This window comes from Mus pahari, chromosome 5 (genome assembly GCF_900095145.1).
Source record: "Mus pahari chromosome 5, PAHARI_EIJ_v1.1, whole genome shotgun sequence".
Lineage (NCBI taxonomy): Eukaryota > Metazoa > Chordata > Mammalia > Rodentia > Muridae > Mus > Mus pahari.
This window is the reverse complement of record NC_034594.1, coordinates 93,949,982-93,958,482: the sequence shown is the minus strand read 5'-3', so window position 1 is coordinate 93,958,482 and position 8,501 is coordinate 93,949,982. Positions and strand designations below refer to the sequence as shown.

The window sequence follows — 8,501 nt, the reverse complement described above, 5'->3', positions numbered from 1 at the left end:
ATAAGTCTGCAATGAAGGGCTGGCTACAGCTCAGCCAGTGGAGTGCTACTGGGAAAGCATCAGGATTCTGGGTTCAAGCCTCAGCACCCAGGTAAAAAGCTGAACATAGTAATGTCATAGAACATGTAATCTCAACTACGGGAGCCAGAGATGGGATCCCTGGGGCTTGCTGGCCAGCCAGTCCAGCCAAATGGGTGAGCCCAGGTCCCAGGAAGAGACCTTGATTGAAAACATGAAGGTAGGGGTGGGCCTGAAGAGATTGCTCAGCAGCTGGAACGTTGGTGGTTAGTGCAGAGGACCAGGTTTCCAGCACTCAATAGTAGCCCACAATCATCTGTAATTGTAGCTCCAAAGGGTCCAATACCCTCTTTTGGTCTCCACAGGCACTGCACACATGTGGTACACAGACATACAGGCAGGCAAAACACCCACGCACAGAAAGTAAACATAAATGAATCTAAAAGTAACCTCTCAAATCAAACAGCCCCTCCCAAAGGGATGGTGGATGGCTTCTGAGGAAAAACACTGATGCTGTGTTCTGGCCTCTGTACATACAAACAGACACTCCCTAAAAAGAAAAAAAAAAGATATATCATTGCCTGACAGTGTCACAGCCATTGTAATGCCTTGCTTTGATGTGTTGTTACCTTTGAGTCGTGACAATGGCCCAAAGAAACCATACTGCCAGTCATATAAAAACCTAAGACATATAGTACTGATCACCTACTGCAGTAGACAGCTAGCCCAGCACTTAGGAAGTACCACGTTTCATCTCCAGCATGCATCAAACTGTATAGTTGATGCTGTACACCTAGAATCCCAATATTCAGGGCTGGAGGCAGGAAATTAGAAACTCAAGGTTATCTTTGGCTATATAGTGAGCTTGAGAGCAACATGGAATCCTGCCTTCAAAAAGTTTTTTTTTTTTTTTTAATGTACCCGCTCCACATACTCCCACACAAATATGGGGATGGAAACATGGCTCAGAAGGCTCTGAATTGCGAACAGCTTCTCTGGGGGACAGGATTTCACCCATTCAGATGATGTCTTAGTCAGTGGTCTATTTCTAAGAGGAGACAAAATGACCAAGGCAGATCATAAAATAAAGCATTTAATTGGGGCTTGCATAAAGGGTTAGTTCATTATCATAATGGCAGGATCCAGGGTGGGAAGGAGAGGGAAAGAGAAGGGGAGGAAAAGAAGAGGATGTTGAGTGGGTTTTGAAACCTCAAAACTCACTCCCAGTGACAGACCTCTTCCTACAAGGCCACACCTCCTAATCCTTCCCAAACAGTTCCATTCTCTGGTAGCTAAGCATTCCAATATGTGAGACTACAGGAAACATTCTCATTCAAATCACCAAGAAGGGCCTGTCCTTCTTTGTGTACTTCTTCACGTTCCCAGGACAGGCCTCTGTGCCCATGGGCACCATGCTCTCTCAAAGTGCCTTTCTTGTCTTTTGTCTGTTTGTGGTTACATATGAGTTTTGGCTATGAAGCATAAGGAAGGAGGGATGCTGTGGTGCTACTCACCATGGTGGGTATCACGACACTAGCACTGGCTACACAGAAAGCTGCAGAAGAAAGCCGGTCTTGACTAATGCCCTACACTGAGTACAAGCTCTGGGACGAGTAACCGGTGTCCCAGCGCCTACGAGGGCTTCCTCTGCCACAACGATGGTGTTGTGTTCCAAAGCCTCTCTTCCTCTTTTTGCGGCCCCCAACATCTGACCATGTGGAGACAGTGGGATGTGCTATTCCCTCAGCTATCCTCAAACCCCAAGCATTTCCACCTTCATCTCTGCCACCACCTTCTTGCCAAAATAAGCCAGGAAGGTTTGGTGAGGGCCTAAATTCCGGCAGGAGTTGAGCTGGTCCGAGAAGAAAAACAGAGAAAGAGCAATCTCTCCCTCTCTCTCTCCGGATGCTGATTTGTTTAGATTTCTCCACAAACTTTACAACGCAAAGAAACCAACAGAGACAAGCTGGTAATGGAGTAATCAGCTGACTCCGCTAATATTCCAGTCAGGAGAAACGAGTCCTGGCTTCATAGGACCCATATGAATGGTGTCATTAAACGCAGCCAAGGGAGGGAGAGGGTTCCCTTTTGCTGTGTATGTTCTGAAAGCTCAGCGGGAGTGAGAAGAAGCAGCTGGGAGGAGTGACCCTCTGATGTTCTGACATTTAAAGGAAAAAGCCAGCCTCCTTCAGATATCTCTTTCTGTTTTTCTGGGGTTTGTTTACATGTATTGGGGGTGGGGTTCACATGTCACAGATGGTACGTAGAGGTCAGAGGACAATCTGCTGGAGTCTGTTCTGTCTTTCACTTATGTGAGACCTAGTCCAAGTCAGAATAGATCCACAGCAAGTGCCCTGACTTCTGGCCCATCTCCATGGCCCTTTATCCTACGTTTTCTATACTGGCTTCTGTAAGGTTTTATTTTTATTATTTATTATTTATTAATCTATTATATTTATAATATATTCATTATTTATTATTATTATTATTTTATTATTTGTTTATTATTATTCTTTAAGGTTTTATTTTATTTTTATTATTATTCTTTTTTAAAAAGACAGGGTCTCATTGTGTGACCCTGGCTGGTCTGGAACTGACAGTGTAGACCAGGCTAGCTTCTCACCTTCAGAGGTCTGCCTGCCCCTGGAGTCCTAGGACCGAAGGCACTTGCCCAACTTAGGCTTCCTCTGAGATTGAAAGAGAGTTCACCCTACAGGGAAACTCTTTGAACAGGAAGGTAAACAACTCAAAATAGCTTCAGGAAGGCCCTGAAACTTACCAGATTCACTAGGCCCCTCCCTGACAGCATAAATAATAAAAGTTGAGAGTCTCCCTCACATGAAGAAATTGAGCTGCCAAGGAGACTCTCAAACAAGCTAAGGGGCAAAGTCTGTACACCAGAGCAGCAGCCTGAAAGAAGCAGGAACCAACTGAGCTGTCTGGAAGAGGTTTAGCCCCACTGAGGCATGGAGAGCACAGGACACTCTCTAGCCTGTTGAGAGGCCTGGTGCACAGGTTCCCAGCTTGGCAAGCTGTCCCCACACTGGGGTGGGCTTCAGTGTGCAGCTGTCTCTGGGTCATTTCCGCTCCTGTAAGTAACTCCTCATCCACAGCCTGTAAGTCACAAAACTCATGGGTTCACCAAATCAGACTGCAGTGGTGTTCACACTTTGGACTATTATGGGTTCCTCCCTGGGTGTGAGAGGTAGAGAAGTAGACACAAGTTGCATCTTCCCAGGAAATGTTCTGCCACACCCCACCATGCATCACCACACCAGAAAGTTTTCCATTTGAGCATATTGTCACCTCCCCACCCCGACTCCCCTTGACTTCCAACCTGGGAAGCCGACTTTGAGGAAGACAAAGTTAGCATCAAATCTGTGTAGCATTGTCTGTCCTTCCCCACTCTAGATCAAGAAGGAAGGTAACAAGAAATGAAGAACGGGGACACAGCACTTCCCCTTCTGTTAAAAAGTAAAAGTCAAGGCTAGCGCAGTGACTAGGCCAGTAAAGGTGCTTGCTGCGAGCCTGAGTGGGGTCCTCAGCACCCACATGACAGAAGGAGAGAAACAGCCCCCTTCTGCCAGAGGACTGTGACCACAAAATCAATACGTGGAATATAAACTTTAAATGTAAAACTCAGGGTGTTGGAAGTGGACCTCGGAGGGAGAGTATCCATAGCATTTGGATGGCCTTGGGCTATTTCATAAAGTAGATACTGACTTACAGAAACAAATAAATAAAGTTAGGGGAGAGCCCACGGTGTAAACTGTGCCGTCCACCAACAGTGATCCAATCAGTGAGAAACATGGACTGAGAAGGAGCTTTCTCTTAGGCAGGGTGAAATTGGTCTGGAGGCTTGGCTCTCCTGCATTTAGTAGGAGGGGCTCAAAAGAGATTGCTACCAACATCCTCAACAGGGCTCGTCTATTTAATTGTACTGACCTTAGATTACTGTGGGCAAGTTTCAAAGCGTCCTCAGCATCAGTCACCCCACCTTTAAAAGGAGGAGACCCTATGACAGGTTAAGCAATACAAAGGTTTCCACAAACCTCAGGAAGAAATTTAAAGAAGTCCCGCGGGCAGCTTTCTAGGAGCAGAGCCCACAAGAGGAAGCTGAGTCCCATGGCTTGGGAGGGCACGGCCATTAGTTGCCTGCTTGCTTCTTGGAGTGGACAGTTCTGGACTGTATAGAAGGCCCAGGGCTACTTAAGCAAATGCTTTCATGCACAGCCTCATCCACACTTTGGCCTGCAACTTCGGTGAACCTAATTCTTTCTTCCTTCTCCCTCTGTTGTTGAGTTCTGATTACTTCCATCTGGCTGCAGCAGCTTCAGTGGAGTCTCGCGGGGGGGGGGGGAGCAAAACCCCTCTCACTGCAAAACATAAGCAGCAAGCCTAAGGCTGGCGTCACTTGTCGCTGGCGTGCTCTCAGATGGCGGCGTGAGCGAGCCCTGGCGAGGGGCGCCTGGGACTCCGGGCACCTGCAGTAGCTGCCCGGGCGAAGAGGGCCTGCGTGAATCCAGTCTTGCTTCCCATCCCACGTGTCTTCCTCCTGCTACGGCGCACGGAGGATCTGGGAGTTTTGGGAACAACCGGCGGAGGGCTGAGGGGGTTGGGAGGAAAGGGGGAGTTCAGATATTGAAACCAGCAGTTGCAGCGCCAGAGCTCCGGAGCTCATCTGACTTGAGTTAGCAAACCCCCACCCCGGCGCCTTAGAAAAAGTGTTTGAGACTGGCGTGTGCTCCTGTAGCTGGAACTTTCTGGTAGGGGTGCTTTATTTCCTCCGAACTGGGTTGGAAGAATCTGCGATATTCCCAGCTCTTCTCCTCCAGAGTGGCGTCTGGGTCGTCACCCCCACCCCCACTCCCTAACTGCTAGGGTTCTCTGGTCCCCTGCTGGAACTTTCCGAAGGGGTGCTTTCCTTGCTAGAGCTGAGGTGGAGGAGAGTCTGTGTTCGCCCGCTGGCTATCCCCCTCCAGGGTGGTGTACCCCCACCCCCAGCCTCAGAGGCGGGGTGCACGCGGCGGGGGCGGGCAAGCTAAGGACGCGACGATCAGGGTGTGCCCAAGCTCAGCGCGCGGGGGCGCTGCGCCATCCTAGAGATGCTGATGGATTGCTGGAGTGCCGGCGTTCGCCAGCCGAGGCAGCAGGGCTCCGCGGACTTTTTTTCAAACTCCTCTCATCAATGAGACTTCGAGGAGGAGCGGGAGGCGGCGGCGGCTACAGAGGACGCGGAGGAAGGCGAGGAGGAGCCAGAAGAAGGAGAGCGGGCCGTGCGTAGCATCGCAGCCGCCCGGAGCTGCTGGCCTGGTGTCCTTAGGGACTGCCCGGGTCCCCCGCCCGCCTTGGTCCCCTCCTCTGCCTGGCCAGCCCCGCCCCGGCGGCCGGAGCCCCCGCACTCGGCAGCCCCACTCCAGCCAAGTTGGGATGGGGCCCTGCAACCACTGCCCGGCGCCCGAGAGGCCACCTGCATGCTAGAGGCAAACTTTTGTCTCCTCGGTAAAGTTGCACTGGCCTTCCCACCCCTCCTTCTTTTCTTTTCTTTCTTTCTTTATTTTTTTCTCCCCTTACTCTTGGTGGCGAAGCACTTCCTAGCCTGGCCAGCTTCGGCTGAGATGCTGTGGCGGTCTTCAGAGTGTCTCTCATCCGTTTACCGGAATCGAGATCGTGTCACTGATTTTAGAGGGGCCGGCCAAAGAGTGCAACCCTGATTAGTGCTCTGGTCCAGCAGCGGCAGGGCTTAAGGAGGATCTTGGGGGATCAGAACTCGTGGCTGGGGTCGATTTTATTACCGCTGCCCTCCACTTGAGGGGAAGTGCTTCTTGTTCTTGGGTTGCTTGGGTAGGCCGGTCTTTGACCTGAGGCACCGCTTGGAGCCTGGAACTGTTTGGGGGCGACGTGGGGGCTGGAGTGCGCCGAAGCTCCCTTAGATGGGCAGCTGGGAGCGCGCCTGTGGGACTGTGCGGTGTGTTGCAACCGCCGCCGGCCACTTGGAAACTTGGAACTCTACTTCTCCGCGCTGCGAGTCCGCGTCCGGGAGCCCAGTCTTTTCTTTCTTCCTTCTTTCCCTCTCGTTGAACCCTGTTGCCCCTTCCCTCCGCCGCCAGTCTCTGGACCTCGGTTCTGGCTTCCTTACCTTTCTCTCTTATCCTAGGTCTCCAGATCCCCTTGATTTCCCGAATGGATCCACTCGTAATCCTTCGCCGAGGGATCGGTTCCCCCTACTCCTCGCTTTCATCCTAGCCCCCACTTAACACCCCCCAAGCAATCTCTCAACAAGTATATTTGCTGAGGAATTTGAAAAATCCACTACTGCAACTTGATCTGTGTGTGATGGATGAGGAGCGGCGCGGACAGAGTTGGGCGCCAATCCTATTAAGGGTTTAGAGAGAGGGGAGCGTTTTTTTTTTTCCTCTGAGATTGGGGGTGGGGGGAGGGACCGTGTGCTTGAGTGAGTTCGAGAGGGCTCCCGCCGCGCCGGGAGCTGGAAGTCCACCCAACTGGGCTTCTTTTCATCCCGGCAGCAATTGCTCTCATTTCCTAGGAAACCTGACTTTTAGAGCTCGTGGACACTAAGGATGGAGCCCTTGTGCTTCACCTCGAGTGACCTGGCTACAGAGATGCAAAGAGTTTGTGGGGATCCCCCAGGGCGCCTCTCCTTCCAGGCTCTTTGTGTGTGTGTGTGTGTGTGTGTGTGTGTGTGTGTGTGTGTGTGTAACTGTCCTGTGGTTCCCAGAGCTGATCCCAGTTGGAGCAGGGATAGGAGAGACTTCTCTTGGTAGTCTCGTCCTTCAGAGACTGGTAAGGGATGGGTTCTGTTCCTCTCTGTTCCCCAGTTGGGACATCCTTCATCTTGCTGTTCGGTGGCCTCACGATGTCCTGGGCCCCTTGCCCCTCCGCCCTCGCTGGGCGTGTGAAGGTTTAATCCCCACAGCTTCAGATAAAGGGAACAGTTGTAAAACGCTCATATGCTGTTTGCAGACGAGGCTCTGGGGGATGTTGGAGAATTTGAAAGTAAACGTTTCCCTCGCAAGCGGCATAAAATAGTGTTTAAACAAATATTGTATTGGCATGCTCCGGGGGCTCGGTGCCAAAAAAGAAAAGTAAATAAACTGTGAAATCCAAAATATACAGCACGGGGGGATAGCGGGCAGAATAGGCGGGCTTGTCACAAGTCTCCCTGATGTTATCTGTTTGTTTTAGCCACCTCTCCTCCGAGCCCCCTCCCCGCCCACTTCCTCACCTTGGCTGCGGTTTCCCTTTTTGAGTAGGCTTCCGTGTGTCTGGGGGACTAGCCCCTTCAAGGGCTCAGTTGGTCTGGAATGGGGGAGGGAATACACTATGTTCCTACCTGGATTGATCTCCCCCCCGACTAGGAGGAAACATTCCGGATGCTTACTCGCTTTGAGTTTTGAGGCTCTTGCTTTCTCCCAGCTTCTGTTCTATCCTGGGCACTAATCCCAGAATGTCTAATCTAAACCATGCAGACCCCTCCTGCTCAAGGCTTCACTCCTAGAGTCTCTACATCTTGCTTTCGCTTTCACCATCTTGCTCCTTCTCTCTAGAGGGTTCCAGGAGTTGGGGATGGCCTCTTCAGGATACAGTTTCTACTCAGACTCTGCCTGCTGTGTGGAAAGTTCACCTGGTGAATTTTAGCATTAATTATGTTTGGGAAGACTTAAGATGCCCCCAAATGTCATGAGGTGTTTCTTGATTCTAGGGGGCTTAGAGTCACACACAGAGAAGAAGGTTCTGTGTAGGGAGTGTGCCCTGTGGGAGACCCGCTCTTGTCTCTGTCCTGTGTCTGGGGGAGAGGCTGATGGGAAGCAAGCATCTTCCTACCTGGGGCTGGACTCCTCCATGAACTAATTGGGACTAGGATTGATAGATCTATTTCCGTGCTTAGGTGGGAACTGAGATGGTGGGAATATGCACAGAATTCAGACTCACTGAGGTCTCCTCCCAAATTCAAGCCAGGCCTGGAAGGAGGACCACCTTGAAGGGCATATGGAGTTAGCTTAGATGCTTCACTTTCTCAAGATGTTCCTCTGGCCTTGCAGGCTTGGGAGAGAACACTGAGCACTGAGCGATGAGAGAGGGTGTGCTTTTGAGTTGCTTAATCGCGCGCGCGCGCGCGCGCGCGTGTGTGTGTGTGTGTGTGTGTGTGTGTGTGTGTGTGTGTGGTTACTGGTCACAAGCTCATTTCCTAGATCCTGTGGGGGTCTCAGGGGCTGTGTCCTGTAGCTGGCTTGTTTGCACTGCAGCCTGAAAAATACACAAATACTCCACTCTTTTTTGTACTTCTACAAGAGCCCTGTACACAGTGCAGCCCCTGGGGCTGGATTAGCGAATCCGGGACAGTCTGCAAGCAGGCAGACAAAACTGGATATTTGCCTACACTAAGTACTCTTCTTCCACTCCTGTAAAACTTCAGTGCCCAGGCACTAGCAGTTCCCTCTAAATGAGTCCATGAGGTTGTT

At 51.1% G+C, this 8,501-nt stretch overlaps 1 protein-coding gene across 1 annotated transcript in view; it reads left to right on the top strand.

Moving 5' to 3' along the window:
• Window positions 1–5,205: 5,205 nt before the first annotated feature.
• Gli2 (GLI family zinc finger 2) overlaps window positions 5,206–8,501 on the top strand; it is a 223,421-nt gene continuing 220,125 nt past the window's right edge. The window contains exon 1 of the mRNA XM_021197700.1: window positions 5,206–5,520. The gene's annotated coding sequence lies outside the window, so the exon portion shown is untranslated. The remainder of the gene's footprint in view (window positions 5,521–8,501) is intronic.